Below are 16934 nucleotides of genomic sequence, written 5' to 3' on the forward strand. Positions count from 1 at the left end.
TTCTGCAGGCTACAAAATGTCCATCACTGAAACAAATGAAAACACCCTGATAGAACCACTCAAATTAAATCAACGTCCATGACTTGAATACTAAACAAGAGTCTATATAGTTTTCTCCAAGATACACCCTGCCAGTTTTTTATAATGCATCCCCTTTTGAAAATATAGTTTTAGCAGCGTGTGGTGCTCCAGGCAGTGTGACTTGCCTCAGGGCTGGATCTCTTTCAGAGGAGGGATGCTGCTTTGACAGTGGAATGGCCTCTCATGGCTTTAATTATGAACCATGTCTCTGACCAAATGATCTGCCTGTAACACATATGTGCAGTGTAGTGTCTTAGAGTCCATTTGTATGATGTGGTTTCTGTATGTGTGTGTGTGTTCAAGGTGTGGTTACAGGAGCTGTCTGACGTCATGTTCAGAGTTCCCAGAGACATTCCTGTCTGGATGTTTTCCATTAAGTCTTTCGATGCTATAAAACCCTCCTCAGTGTTGCACTCCAGCTGGTTGTGAATTGCCCTGTGCAGTCCACCTCGATATTTCCTTTGGCTTAGAGACACGATTGTTGGTTGTTGCCACTATTGGGCGTGTGAAACATCACAGATGTGAGAACTGTGATTACTTTGCTGGTTCACTTGACTTGCCACAAATCCCCGTGACCCTAAATAGGAATAAGCGGCTATAGAGAATGGATGGATGGATGATCACAATAATTAATGTACAAGCAGTCATTTTTCTCATAAGTAAGGTTAATAATTTATAAAAGCATGGGTATTTTTAGGCAGTGTGAAGGCCGTGAAATCTGGTTGCAAAGTGTATCACAAAACTGAGATGTCAGCTCTTGTATTTGCAATGTTTTAGCTTCACTTTTGGCAAGAGGTGGTGGTGCGTCATCTGTTATTATCTATAGAGTAACGCATGCCTTTCTTTGGTTAATAATAAAATAGATTAATATGTGTTCTATTTTATGGGTTGTTGATAAAAACAAACATATAGAATGATCCTAGTTTCCTTATTTAGTGATAATATTAATGAAGAAGGTATAGTAGGGTTAACTTGGACATATGTAACTGTATGACCTTTTATCTAAGAAAGTGAGACAAACAGAAGCTGGAAGAAAATGAAGAAACCAACAAGTTAAACAGATCTGCAGCCATGCTAGCAGATGTGTGAGCTCGTAGTGAGTCATAGTCTCATTTTTGAGCTAAATGCTAATATTAAGTGTGACTGATTTATTCTCTAGTGAACTTATCTATCGATTTTTACAATAGCTTATCCAATTGTTCTTAAGCTTTTTCAGTGTGAACCAGTTGCTGCATGCCTGGTTAAAAAACAATCAGAAAGGAGCTATGTATTTGTGTTGGCTGCCTTGACTTGAGCTAAAGTGCAAATGCAGAATCCTTGGATAAGTTGGGTTAAGTGGTGAGATAGGCACTGAATAATATATTTCACAGAGTCTGTCTCCCATGGAGTCTAATCTCAGACCTCACCAACAAAATGCACTTTCTTACTCATGTTGCAATCCCTTAATGTATCTGACATGAGTGTATTTCAAACAGTAATGACTCATTTTACCACGGGGAAGCCTTCATTTACCTTGCCCTTGAAATAAGAATAATTCTTCCAGAGGTACGGTGAGATCAAACTGAACATACTAAAAATTCATCGGAAGTGAAAAGCTGCAGCATGTTGCTCTTTCATTCTTAGCTCTCGCCAGTAAAATGTTTTAAATCTGTTTCTTTTGCAAAATGCTACACTTTGAATGATGCGCTTTTAAACAAGCAACTTTTACCGAGAGACACACTCAGGCATTTTATTTTTCTGTTTTTTACCGACTGGACTGTGTATTTTTTCAATACGGTTTAACCACAGGCTGGCAAAACATATAAGCAACTCCAGCTCACAAAGTCTTTTAATTTCTGAATGACAAATTGGACCCACTGCATTATAATCTTGAATTACAGCAGCAAGAAGAAACACTAAGAGAGAATATGTGGGAATAATAATTACACTGAATTTGCCTTCAGTGAGCTTTGCATGCCATGAATTCATTTGTCCACACAAAAACTAAACAAGGTCTCTGTGAGATGTCAGTGTAAGTTATTGGAAATGACTCCAGGCATTGAGCATGATTTCCTTACTTTGTTAAACTTGGCTCTGAACAGTCACTTGGGCTGCTCCAGGACTAATTGGCCCAAAGAATTCAATGTAAACTCGTTACAATGAAATTGCAATGTATTCTGTTGTGTGTTACTCCAACACACAATCCTGTAATTATCCAGGAATTCTTTCAGGTTTAGCAAATAACAGGAAAGAGAGATTTAATCAGATTTTTTTTTTTTTTTTTTTTACACAAAGAAGCAATTCATCTAAGAGGAGTCTTTTAATATTTATTGAAAGAGGTATTGTGGTATTGGCTCTAGCCAATGGTGACCCTGAATTTAACTAAGAGCTATAGAGAATGGATGGAAGGTGTGCACATGTGCAACTTTCACACACACACTAAATTAACAACAAGTGGAAAGGGCTATATTCAGGGTCAACTCTACTATCCCATCACCCCCTAACCCCCAGTGCGTTGTTTATATCCTGGTTACACCCTTGTTTACAGTCAGTTGAAGAAAATGACACATGCCACAGGGACAGCAGATCTTTGTGTACATCTCCCCACTGTTGCATTTGTAGTTTATTAATTATCAATGTGAGTTTTGTTGAATAGAATACACAGTCATTGTACAGTATAGTATAATAAAAATAAAACCATACCACAAAGAAAATACTATTCACTGCATGCAGTTTAATACTATTTATGCCGTAATAATTTTTACTGTATATGTCTTATGAGTTGAACTGAGTTTTTTTAATATTGTACAGGGAGCAATAACCTTTTCCAAGCATCTGCACACAAAATCATATCAGTTGTTATGTGTTGCATCTGCTTGCAGGATGATGTTGCCCAAATGCTGAGGATGCTACTAGGATGCCCAAAGGAGTTAATCTGGACATGGCCCAGCACAAACTGATGGTGAGAGTTTTTTGCATTGTACCATTCTGTAAAACAACAAACCGGCCAGTGCTCTCTTTTGGGTTTTAAGCCCTAAAAGACTTATTAAAGGTGAAATAAAATGTGATTTCATGATGAGGTTTAGCAGAGCTCAGGGGACAATGAGGCCACTGTATTAGAAAGACATTCATATAAATTCACCTGCTAGCTTATGTTGGCCAGGCACTAGGAGGTGAGATTAAAAAGTCATGCCAGAGTCATGTTAAGAATTTCATGCAAAATTTTTGAACAAATGCTTTAACAACAGAGACCATCATTTCTGATGCTTCAGCTGTGTGGCATCCAAGGACGTGTCTGTCGTAAGAAGAAAAGACACTTCTGAGCAAACAGACTGCAGTGACATTAGCTTCAGCTGAAAGAGAGTTCACCCACTGCTTTTATTTTACTTCACCAAACACAAAAGGATAAACTGAACTGTATTACCTATCATGTCTGCAGAGGAGGAACACTGCATGACAAATACAAACGAAAGCTTTTTGCACACACTCGGTGGAAAGTGTTCAATTTGGCTTACACTTTATGACGTCTGATGCCTTTCTGACTATTTTAAAACAACGGGAAGGAGAAAGTGATATGATTGCAGTGGGCGTCCTTGTCGGCCATCTTTTACAACATGAGACCACATTAAATATGTAATCAGTGACTTCTGGGTGGAACTGTTCATCTGAGATATCATTTGTTATGAATGAATTACTCATGAGGCCTCATTCATATATTGTGATGGAAAGTGATGCTTGTTAAACTGACTGAGGACTTCACTCGGTACATCAGTTAAATGCAATCCAACACAACAACCGTGTCATTACAGATCTTATAATATTTAAATTGTCGGGAACGTATTAATGTTATTATACTTCATTGTATTCGGAGGAGCGTTCCTAATATTTTGACACCCTCATATAAAATAGACATCATTTAATATAACAAAAACATATAATACCCACTTGATAGTCAGTGAGGCAGTACAGAAAGGTTGTGAATCACCAAAATACGACATGACCTTAGTGTCCTCAAAGGTAGCTACTCTATGGCTTTGTTGGAAAAGCTTTTAATGTGAAAACAAAATCAGTTTACCTGTTGCTAATCTGATGCAATCTGCAAAAGGAAAACGTCATGGCATATAAATCTTTTACAAAATAGCCCAGCACATATATAAGAGCACTCAAATTCACCTCAGGCACAGCCTCCTTGTACTGTGATCCACATAAATATAAGCTGTGGCACAGGGCTTCACCTTTTCCCCTGCTGTCTCTGATGAAGGAAAATTGGTTGGTGACTGCCACGAGCAGTGGCCACAATTTACATTTTCTATTTCCCATTGCCCTCATAACCTTGCAATCAGATTTAGTTGTCATAGATGGTGGTGTCATTGCAGCCAAGCACCAGAACAAACCTTACTTTCCTCTCTCTCTTGAGAAAAGAAAAAAAATTTCAGAAGTCTTTACAACTAGAGAGCGACAGACAGATACAGAGCTTCAGTCATGGTTGAGATTATTTGACTCAGGCTGGAGTGTTTTACAATTAAACCTGGTCAGGTGGATGGTTCTGGTGACGTGGCATACCAAGTTTACTTCAATGTTCCTGTTTAATTTGACAGTAAAAAGCACTTTTTATTCTTTTTAGGTTTTTAATACAACACAGACAATTATCGACCACACATCTGTTACCTGCTCTGTCCTTCGGGAATTACCAAAATAAAGGAGATGGGACTGTGTCTGAGGAATAACATGCTCGTCTTGAATGTTGTTTGTCTGGGTGTTTATGTGTACCAGGTTTAAGGGCTCTCAGTTGTTCAATAGAATTGGTATGTATAAGTGCCAAATATAAGGCCAAACAAAATTGTTTTGAATTGTGCTATACAAACAAGTCGATTTGATTTGATTGGATGTTTTTAAGCCTGGTCTTGCAGATTTGTAGTGTGGAAAAAACTATAATTTTATACCAAAGACGTGTGTGGATTTTGCAACAAGGCAGAACCTGACCTGCAGCATCAGAGGGAGGGTTGTGATTTAGCACTGCACACCAAGAAGGATGGCTCGCCATGAGGCGCACATTTCCATGGTAACGAGTTGGTAGTCATATAATCATGAAGATACAGTGGGAAAACCCAATCTAGCCTTCCTGGCTATTTCAAAAGGAAAAATGAATGTAAATTATTTAGTGTGTGTGTATTGAACAATGTATGAACCTTCAGAGATGTGTAAAAAATGAAACTACGTCACAGAAATGTCTTCCATGACAGCAGTTACACAAATAATTACGATAAGCAGATTGTCCAGGCTGTGCCCTCTTATCTGTGGTCCACACACACACACACACACACACACACACACACACTGCTGATTTGTGACATGTCATGCCACTGAAACCGTTTTTCTCCCTTCACAGATACTCATGAGCTGCTACAGCCAGCTGAGCCAGGGTCAACTGATTTCCATTTGTGTGTCTGTGACAAAGATAAAGATCAACTTAAAATGGACATTTACCGTCTGTGGTCATATAGATTATGAGGGACTGTACTATACTGTAAGATTTTGGATATCACAGAAGTGATAACCAGTGTCAGCAGCGCTAACATTACAGGATGAATACAAGAGGACAACTTCTTCTCACTTCTCGATCACTTTGCAAAACACACCACGGTCAGCCCAGAGAAGAAAGTTTTGCTTTTGCTGTATAACCACTGTTCACATAAATCTATGAAAGCAAGCAACTTCTGTAAACAAAATGGGATTTTGCTACTCCCTACTCCCACTGCAGCTGTAAAACTCAGCCACAGGATTGCTGTGTCTATGTCCCACTTAAAAAATGGTGAACACTGCAAGCGATGCCTGGATGAAGATGAATCCCGCCAAGATGATAGTGATATATATTCTAGTGCCGGTTCTTAGACTGCTCTGCCTGCAGTTGCAACCCTCAAAAACATTCATGCCAGTTTGCAATCCACAGGTATTTGGCCCTTCAGTCCTAACATTTTTGAGGTGTCTGACTATGCACGCTCACAAGTCCCTGATTGTCCACACCCAACCATGTCATTGACAGCTGGATCTTTCCAGCTGCACGCTCCACCAGTTCACCTAGGGACTGCCCCCTCTCCTCCAAACTACCTGTTTCCTTCTGGCTCTGCTGGATTATCCATGGCACCCTGTCCTGTGCTCCAGATGAGCCTGGCACCTCAGGTCATTCGGTTCTTCAGTTATACGGCCTCTTCCAACAGAAGAGCCAAGAAAAAGAGCTGGCAGGTTTAGGAAGAAGAGGCAGTCTGAGATACTAATACATCAGTGAAGCAAGAGCAGCCAAGAGAAACCCAAAATATACAATATGTGTCCTTAGCAGAGTCTGGGCCCACTTAGCCTGTACCTAGTGTTACCCATATTCATTTTTCTCACCACAGTGACTCTGGAATTAAGGTTACACACACACACACACACACACACACACACACACACACACGCACACACAAAATAACAATTTTTATTAAACTTACAGTACATCTTCTTTACAGACATGTTGTAGTAGAGTGATCAGTGAACATGCTGTTAAAGACATTTGTTCTAGTAGACTGAGAGTACACACACGTCTTTTACCTAGCTGTTACAATGTAATCCATTATGTATTACAGTGGGATACGTTTCTCACCTATGTCTACTATGGATGTTGCTACTTTAGCCACCAGTTACAAGCTAACAACTAATGTTACACAAGTCACTAACCGCACATACCAGCCTGAGTCTACCAATTGCAATTACTACTTCACCTCATCCAGAGGTGAACAACACACTCCTCACCAGAGTGTGCATGAATGAGGCTCATTCCTCATAGTGGTGTATTGTTATTTGCCTTAAAATTGGATTGGATTGGATCTGTAAAATCTTTTAAGCGCTTTTACTTCTTTTTTTTCTTCTTCGTGTGCTTTAACTTGTTAAAGTACTTCATAAGAGAAGAAATACAACATCTTGCTACAGAGAGATGAAAGAAAGGCTGAAAATCAATAGTAAAGGAGAGCAGTGGAAAAAGATGAGATGTGAGTAGAGCTAACAGAGATAACAGCTGAAGAAATAGAAGTGGCTGGATAGATGGATAGACTTACAAGAAAAATACATCATCAGAGAAGACAGAGGGCAAAGACAAGATAGAGATAAAATAGAGAAGAGTGTCAGCAGGAAAACAGAAGAAGAAGAAACACATCCAGAGGTGAGCCCTGCTAATACCGCAGCGTAAAATGGTTTTTCAGGTGTCCTCCATCTTCAGGCCTCTAAAGCAGCTGGCAGTTATTTACTGTTATCTAAAACACTAAAACACTAAAAACCCCTATGCCATGCATTCTCAACACATTTGAGTGACACTTTGACCACCGCTTAAAATTCTACTACGAAACCAAACAGAAGAAAGACCTCAACTCCACTTTATATTACTCATTCTGTGTAAAACAACCACAATCAGCTGTGCCTTCACTGTAGTAAGCAGTGCAATGGAATAGCTGTATATACATATGTGTACTTTTTTTGTTACCTTTTTTAAGAAGAGACAACGTGAGCAGTGCTCAGACTAATAGTAAATATAAATCCTACATAGCCTTATAAACTATATGTGCAGTAAATGCGCAATATTTGATTTATTAGATTAGATATAACCTTCCCAACCAACCCCCATCCATTTCCCTCTGAAACAACAACAAACACACAAATCCCAACTACTTTTTGATCTTTCGATTGCTAGAGACACTGTTCTCATTACTCCATAGGCAGCCTGAATACACACATCTTTCACGTTTAATTAAATGGTTATCAAGATAATTAAAGGGTTATCTACGCATCATCTTTGTGTCAAAACAGAACAAATTGTAAACAAAAATATATCAATAAAGGAATCTATTAGCATTCACAGAGCTGCTGCCTGTGTCCAGTTCATTCATTCAGTGACTGCAATAATTCTAAAATTATTAGTAGCCGAGTAAAACACATAAAGACAATAAACAAGGTCAGTGAAAGCCTGCCTGTACAAAATGTGTTTTAGGTGGGATTTAAATATTCACTTTTTTTTAGATCTGCAGCGCTCTAACATCAAAGGCTTTATCCCCTTAGTTTTTTAGGGAGGTGGTTGGAACTAGTAATAAATCCTTGTTGGATAATCTATGTTTATTTAGATCAGAGATGTAAAATGGAGTCATGCCTTTTAATGCCTTAATAGTAATGAGGAGAATTTTATTCTAGACAGGAAACCAATGTAATTAACCTAAAATGGGGGCAATATGATCGTGCCTCCTAGAATTAGTTAAAAGCCTAGCAGCTGGCTTTTGTACCAGCTGGAGGAGTTTTACATTTTTGGAGCTCTGGGCTGTAAAGAGACTACTACAAAAACTGAGATGTGAAGAAATAAATACATGGATTATTGTTTCCAAATCTCTGAAATTAAGAAGTGGTTTAGTTTTGCCAATGTGTCTGTGGTGGCAATACCAGGACCACTCCAGTGTATTAATATGTTTCTCAAAGTTCAAGTTTGAAATAAAAATAACCCCAGATTTCTAACTTCACACTTAAAACTTAGGACCCAATGGCTTCAGAACTCAGGGGTAAAGCTTGGTGGTCCAATAACCAAAATTTCAGTCTTGCTCAAGTTTAAGTTAGCCAACATTCATTCCTCAATATCATTTACACAAGACTGAAAAAGATTTAAGGCAGTAGGATTATGGACTTGACAGGAATATATAACTGTATATATAACTATCATCGACATAACAATGAAAAAAAAAAAGGTTTATGGATGAAATGACCCAAGGGAAGCATATATAAAGAAAATGATATCAAACCTAAAATTGAACCCTGAGGGATGCCACAATAGAGATGAGTGATAGAAGATTTAAAATTGTTAATAAAGACATAAAACCAGCCGCCTGTTTAATAAGATCGAAGCCATGTAAGGGCTACGTCTGAGATTCCTACCCATTGTTCCAGTCTATCAAGCAGAATGATCAATGATCAAAGGCCAAGCTCAGGTCTAGAAGCAGAGGCAGGACTGAGGACAGGACAAAACCTTTCAGAGCTCAGGTAGTGGCTCAGTCGCCTGAAAATGAAAATTGCAGGCTTCAGGACAGAGAAAATATTAACCCATATTTCTTATAATCACATCCAGTTCAACACCACTGAAAACTTAAAGTAAAGAATTTAGTTACCACCGCTTTGACATGTTAATAAAAATGAAAGCAAATTCTTAATGTAGTGTTTATGTTGCATTATAGCTATTATTTTGTCCACTTCAACTTCAAGCTGTTTCCAGCTTTTTATTTTATTACAGTTTCTCTGTGAAGTAGCAGGAAGAGCTTTATGTATATGTATATCAACATTTTCTCTCTGCGCAAATAATTTGTGACACCCCAGTGACTAAAAGACGTTCCTACTGTGTATTTTCTACTCTGTTGATCTGTTTTAAATTCATTCCTCTCACAGACAAGAGCATCTTTTTGCAAACTCATTTCTGTAAAGGTCCTTCTGTGCATGCATTGTAACTTCAAACTGACAATGTCATTGCACAGTGATTTGATGAATATTTGTGCCTGCTGTTTGCTTGATCTCCCCACATGTGCATCAGGGTTCACAGAGGTGGGTGGAGGAGCTGGTACTGAGTCGGGCAGACTCAGATACAAATCCAGACATACTGTCTTACATGCTATAGATTTACACTTTTTCAAAATGTCACATAAGCTGGTAACATATATTTTCTGTGGAGTATTTCTGTGGATGAATACCATCAGACTTAATAATGGCACATGAAGATGAAAAGCTGCGATTGGAAAGACGTGCTGTTTTTGAGCTCTATCTATTCAGAGAAAAAAATGAATGAAAAGCTGTTCTTTGCTGTTCCAATGTATAGAAACAAGACAAAACAAAAGGAACAAAGAAACAAAAATGTAGTTTGCATTAAAAAAAACTGGCCAAGTTTCAATTATCAATGCATTTCAATCTTATACATTGATTCAAGGACACAATTTACTTTTATTCAATTTTCAAAAGACCATATTGAACAATAGTAAACGAAGTGTCCTTCCAGCGGCTTCAGAAAGTGTTATATTTACACACTTTGATCATTGTTTTCCTGCCTCTTTCTTTACATTTCAAATGTCCAGGTTTTGGCTTCAAGATATTCCTGGACTCCTTCCCATGCCCTGGGTCCCAGTCTCACCAGCACTGGCATCAGAACAAATCTTATGGACTTTAATGTATCTGACATTATGGGGCATTAGGCTACACAAACTGTACTGTGCACCCACACACCATGTGTGACACACAGAGACTGCACTGTGTGAACTAATAGAACTTCTTTTGACAATATACTCCACTCAATACCAAATAAACACAGACCCAAAAGTCATTAAACAGGTTTCATAATAACCTAAAAGGCTGACATCATAAAGTGAATTAAATACATAGGTTGCTTCTACATAAGTTGCAGGCAGCGAGTGTTGGTGCTGTAGCCCTCCACCATCTGGGCATTTTCTGGTCCATCAAGTCCCTCTCAAACAGTAGCTGAACCAATTCGGCCTTTATTTTGTGCCTTTATCAAATGTCCAAGGTCCAAAGTATATTTCTCAGAAAGGAGAATGAATTCTCATACGTTGCTGTGGGGTCACCAAATGTTAAGGTGCAGTGCATTCAGAAAGTTTTCTGACGACCATCACTGCATCATGATACAAAGTAGATCTGTGCAGTTTAGGGTGAGGTGAGGTGAGGTGAGGTGAGGTGAGGTGAGGTGAGGTGAGGTGAGGTGAGGTGAGGTGAGGTGAGGTGAGGTGAGGTGCTGCCTCAAACACGCTCACATATAAAACCAGATACAGTCATGAGTCTTCCTTCATTAGATCTACAGTTTTTCATCAATCCTGTGCCAGATTATCTGATGTGCTGATAGTTTTATGCTCTCTGTACTCTCATTATTTCTTTGTGTTTTCCATTTTTGGATTATTTCTCTGGTTTTGGACCCTGCCATGGACTTTACGTTTTGCCCACTCCCTTGGATTTCTTTCTTGGCTCAGACTGTTTATATGCCTTGCTTTTTTGGACTCACACTCTAAATCTCCCTGTCTTCTGTTTTTTGCTTAAATGAACTGTTGAGACTGGGCTTTGTGTCCAGTCCCCTTACAATTATTGCAATTGCTGTCAGTTTTGCCCATATTTTAAAAAATGTATTTAAAATATACATTTTATATACTCCATCCAAATATTTTTAAAAATACGTTTTAATGTTTTTGAAGCTACAATCATGACCCTTTTTAAACATAAAATTTTTACGATGTTTGAGCCATGTTTTTAGTTATCATAATAGTGGAAGAAATTCACTTATATTTTAATCAATCTAGCTGTCTACCTAATTCACACCTAGAAAATGAATCATTCAATACAACTGGGCCCTTTATGTGGTCAAACATCTAAGAGGTGTCACAAGGCGTTGGTCATAAGAGACACAACATCCATCCATAAATGTTGTAATTTAAAACAATTAAGAGTTATATACAACTATCCAATATCTGATAAATACTCACTAATGAAATGTGTGTTAATCCGCAGCAAAGAATAGTCCCTAATAAATATCCCATTTACTCAGGTTTGAGCTAAAGGCTGCACAGCCCAGTTGTTTTAAGACATTATTTGTTCTGTTCTTATAATGAAAGTACGTCACCTATTTGTCTGCATTTTTTAAGATTAATGACTGGGCTTGGGGCCACAGACAGAGTAGGGAAACTGCAGCGCTGCTTCCATCATATATTTACATTTATTATGTGACTTTTGGAATTCTTCTTTTCCAACCTTTCACCACCCACCTGTGCTTCTGAACAAGATGTTTACAGCAGAAAACTGAGAACAAGATAGCCATGGTTAGGTTTATTTCTGGCTACAATCAAAGTTGGGCAGCTGGTGCCCTGCGGAGGGATGTTGTGTCAAGAGACTCATCAGAGGCTGTTAAAGGAGAACTTCCCACTCTCTCTTTCACACTCATAAAGCCGCAAATTAATAAAAACGCTCTGTGGATCTTCCCTCGTTCACCCTGAGAATGTGACACTTGGAGGTGGATGTAATGGTCTTGAAAAGCAGCCAGTAGCCTCTGAAATCCATCTGTAGTCTGACAAAGTAAATTAATCATCAGCATTTACTGACTCAGCCTTATTAGATATCTTCTTCTGCATACTAACATCACAAGCGCTTTATTTTTATAAAGATTAGGGTTGTTAAAGAGAAATAACACACCCTCCACTGCTTTTAATGTTTGGTTAATGACAGTTTGAGAGAAACCATATGTATAAATTTAAAGGAAGAAACTGCTTTGGATTTGCAACCAGTGCTCTCCATCAAGCTACACTAAAGAATTCAGTTGCTTAGTGTATTAAAGTTCACTATGTTCTTGTCGTTGTCTTCTTGAAGTCACTTCATCAAATTCAAGACATATTTTTGACAATCTTCAGTAAAAGATATCATTTTGTCTTCAGTTGTGTGTTACAGCTTTTAGCCTTAAAGAGAAAGAGGAAGAGGTGAAGCTCTTACTCATCGATGCAGAATGTTTTGACCATATCTAGCTTTTCCAATGTGATCTGAGATAATTATGCAGGAAATTGTATTAGTTGTGCACATATGTGACATGCTGAAAACAAGACTTCACTGATCGACAGCAACTGGATTTATAATTTCCTGGTAGATACTGTCAGCATTGCAGTTACAGCATTAAATTTGCCAAAACCACCTTAAATTCTGCTGTGTTTTGTACTTTAGAGGATTATTTAATATTTTAGCCAAAGTGACTGAAGCTTATGTGATCTGTAGGTTCTTCACAGATGTATGGTTTGCTGCGAGTAACGATTATATGACACTTTGAAAATATTGTATTGCTCCCCTGGGTGCTCTAACAGCAGTGAAATGGACAGAGTGTGTCATTCTCATGGTGGTTGTGCACTGTGAGCACAGCCCAAGTAAGTGTACAAAACAGTTTAGTTTATTTTGTATTACAGGAAATTATTACTGAGAAGATGTCTGATGTTTAAGGTAATTCAAGAAGCTTCAAAGACAATCTGTAGGCAGTCGTTTTGTTTTTGCTTTTTAGTCCAAAGGCAATCACCACAAAGAAATCAATAAAAATTTGTTAAATTGTTCACAAGGTAACTTTTCAAAAGCAGTGAAAATGTGGAGTGATGGATTGCAAAACAACGGCTGACAAATTAAATGCACATTTAGGTCTGTACGATTGTAACAACAGCATGACTGCTGCTTTAATGTGTTGTTATAATTATGATAAATCAGTAAAAAGTAATGCTGTGCACAACAGTATGCTCATACACCAGACAGGGTGCCAAGCTGGAAGAAAATGTCCAGATCATCTTCATTCATTAACAGCTGCTCATGAATAATTGCCACATCCCATGTATGTGCTGCAGTCCCTCCTTTATATGATCTCAACATTATATTCAGAATGGGGTGGGGGAGCACGATGGAGCATTGGCCCTGGGCCCTTTCTGTGTGGAGTTCGCTTGTTCTCATGTCTGTGTGGGTTTTTTCCAGGTACTTCAGCTTCCTCCCACAGCCCAAAGACTTGCAAGCTGGGGTTAGGTTAGTTAGTGACTCTAAATTGGCTGTAGGTGGAAATGTGAGTGTGTGTGTGTGTGTGATAGACTGGTGATCTGTCCAGGCCGTACCGCACCTCCACCCAGTGACAGCTGAAATGTCTTATTATAATTGCTCTGATGCCAGTAGGTTGCTCCTGTAACAACCTCACATGCACATTTGAATGGGCATTTGTTATCCTTTGGTATACTGAATGAACCTGAGACCAAACCTGCTCCTGAGTAGGACTAAGATTGCAAACATGTTGCCATGACAACAATTTCAACAAGTCTTTTTGAAGAGCCAACAAATCCAGATCATGCCGACCTGCTAATCCAAATCCAGAGAATTTCGCCCAGGCATTCTGGTCCTTTGACCGACACCAACAACAACACCAACAGGAAGTGGGACATTAGGAAAATTTTGCCAAATTTGCCAAAATGTTTGATTAATTAGAGCAACTATAACATTAAGGTTCGGTTCCACCCATGTTAACTTTTGGTCACTTAGGCGTTAAAATGAGAGACCTTAAAATGATCCAAACAGTTGAGATGGTGATGTTAAAGAAACAATTATTTCGGTTCACTAAATGTATGTGTAGGTGAATTAGTTTTTATGGCATCATAAATAAACTGTATTGATATTCTGTAAGGTTTGGCTGTAGATCTGTCATGGTAAAGCAAAATGTTTTGATTCAGATGCTGATTCTGCTGTGTGGAATCTTTTGAAAGAAATGTAAAGGTGGATGGACAGACACCTCTGAATTTCAGCTAAATTAATGTGACTTGTAGGGCGACTCAGAAAGTGAGAGTTCTGTCAGATGGAAGCACAGCAAAAATATATCGAGACAATCTGGCAAAAAGTAATTGGGAGCAGTCCAGGAAATATGTGCACTGGGTGTTGATTACTGGATGAGGTGAGCCAAAAAGTAACTGGTGAATAAACTGGCTGGGATCAAGGGTTACTACAGGGATGGAGGCAGTGGTAGTGTGTGCAATGACAGAGGGTTAGTATGAACAAATGGCACAAAAAGCATAAATATTACTCATAAACCGAGAGAGTGGAACAGATTTCCCAAAGAAGCCTTTTAATGGACACTTACAATTAGTAAAATACTAAAAAGTTCAGTTGATGACAATGAATAAAAAAATGTGATGTGAGGAAAAGAAAGTAACATACAGTTTGTCTGGATGAGGCCCAGAAGGATGTTAAAATATTTAAGCAGCCCGATGTGTTCACAGTCCATTCTCTAACACCAACACAATATTGATGTACAATGTACCGCTGGGATTGCAGAGGCTGCACAGCACCAAATAAGTCAAGATACTGGTGCAGGAAAATCTCTGGTGTGCTGTTTGGAAACATACATAAATGTCAAACGCTCAGTAATGAGTGTCATATTTATGTTGTCGACCTTTAAAAACCCTGATTTCTCTGCTTGAATTAGGAAGATGCAGGTGCAGGTCCCAGGCTGTGCTGCTGGACTAATTTATTTGCAAGTTTATTTACTAGATTACAGGAATTATTTAACCCCATCCCTCTAATTATGCTAACACGCTGCCAAGGCCTCACTCAGTCAGTGACACTAATCCAATATATCTGACCAACATTACTATGCAATGTGTTGCCTTTATTCAGGTAAGAAATACAAAATATTCACTGTGAGGTTGGTAGTTGGACAAAGTGGGTCATGTGACAACATCTTTTTAGACATTTTTCATCTTTTTCTGATAATTAAATAATCAAATGAAATAACCTGTGAAATAATGATGTTCACAGATATTACATTCTACTCTGTATGCCTTTACAACATAATGTGAATTCATTACCAATAAAATGTCACATGTCTATGTCCATAATAATATGTCCAAATAATATTTTCATGCATGTGAATGTTTCATGCATTAAAAATACTTCAGATGTGATAAATAACTAAATATTATATGGTCAGGTGATACACATAAATAAAACGCTTCATGTGTTTCACCTGACAGATTCATTATCAGTATTATCAGTACTTGTCATGAGTCGGTGTCGGTGTGAAGGTGTGGGAAAAAAGGTCGGACCCAATTGCAGGACAACACAGGTTTTAATTCCTCCTGGGAACTCCAGGGCACAAATACACAAAAAACCGAATGAGACGGTAAGTTCCCAAGACCGGGTAAGACGGTCGGGACAACGAAGAAACATTCACTCACAAACACAAACTATACGCAACTAATGCTTCGCCAGGGAACAAAGGAAAGAGGCAGGTATAAATAGGGAGAACACAAGAGGTAATCGAACACAGGTGAAAGCAATGCACAGAACTAATGAACATAAAGCTGCCGGGGACCAGAGCACAGGGAAAAGGAAGTCTCTACAAAATAAAGGGTCTCCCGGCAGGAAGTCCCAAGGGGACTCGTGACAGTATTATCATTTTTAAAACTTGACCTCCACCCTTATCCAAATTTGTATGAGTTTGTTAAACATTATAGACTTTCATTAGCTCATTATACTCACACTCTCAAGAAGCTGAGTAGCAGCTGTGATTTTGTAAGCGATATTAAATCTGACTAAATGGTTAAAACCAAAGTGTAAGTCACTAGACCAGTGTGTTATAATGCAGTAAAGTAATATGAGGCTATATCATTTTGATACGTTTCAGACTTCGGCTGGTTATTGGGAGGACAAAAAGCTGCTCACACAGATGTGACATAACTAGTCACTGGGCAATCGTGTTATCATTTTACTGTCATTTCTTTGAAAATTGAAGAATACTGGACAGAGACTTTAAGTAAAATTTCTCTTATTCAGCAGCACTGACCAATTTTATTTTCATTACAAAGGCAGCTCCCCTTCTTGCAGAGCATGTGTGCAGTAAAAATCTTTCTGCTAGATTTAAGATACAGTGAAGCATACCTATATGACAGATCAGTAGGTTATTATGAGAGATGAAGGATCATAAATTAAAACACTGGCTTAATGTTTGACACAATTTAAAATGATAATGCAGTGAGCACATGTCCTGTTTTTTACACTGTACACTGTGATACTTTTTGTTAATTATCATTTAGCTATTAATGAAGACCAAGAGTTTGTAGACTGTGTGCTGTCTATGAAAATGGCTGCCCATGACTTTAAGGGACTTTGTACCAAGTTTCAGCTTGTCCTTTAGTTGTCCAGCTGCAACTTTTCTGTTTCCTTTTTTAAATCATTTTCAGTCCCAGCAGGCAGCAGTTTTCAGACAAGATGTGTGAAAATCCAGTGTACGCTACTTTCTAGTTCTTCCTGCTCAGCATCGCCACATATGT

This window comes from Mastacembelus armatus, chromosome 20, assembly GCF_900324485.2.
Source record: "Mastacembelus armatus chromosome 20, fMasArm1.2, whole genome shotgun sequence".
NCBI lineage: Eukaryota > Metazoa > Chordata > Actinopteri > Synbranchiformes > Mastacembelidae > Mastacembelus > Mastacembelus armatus.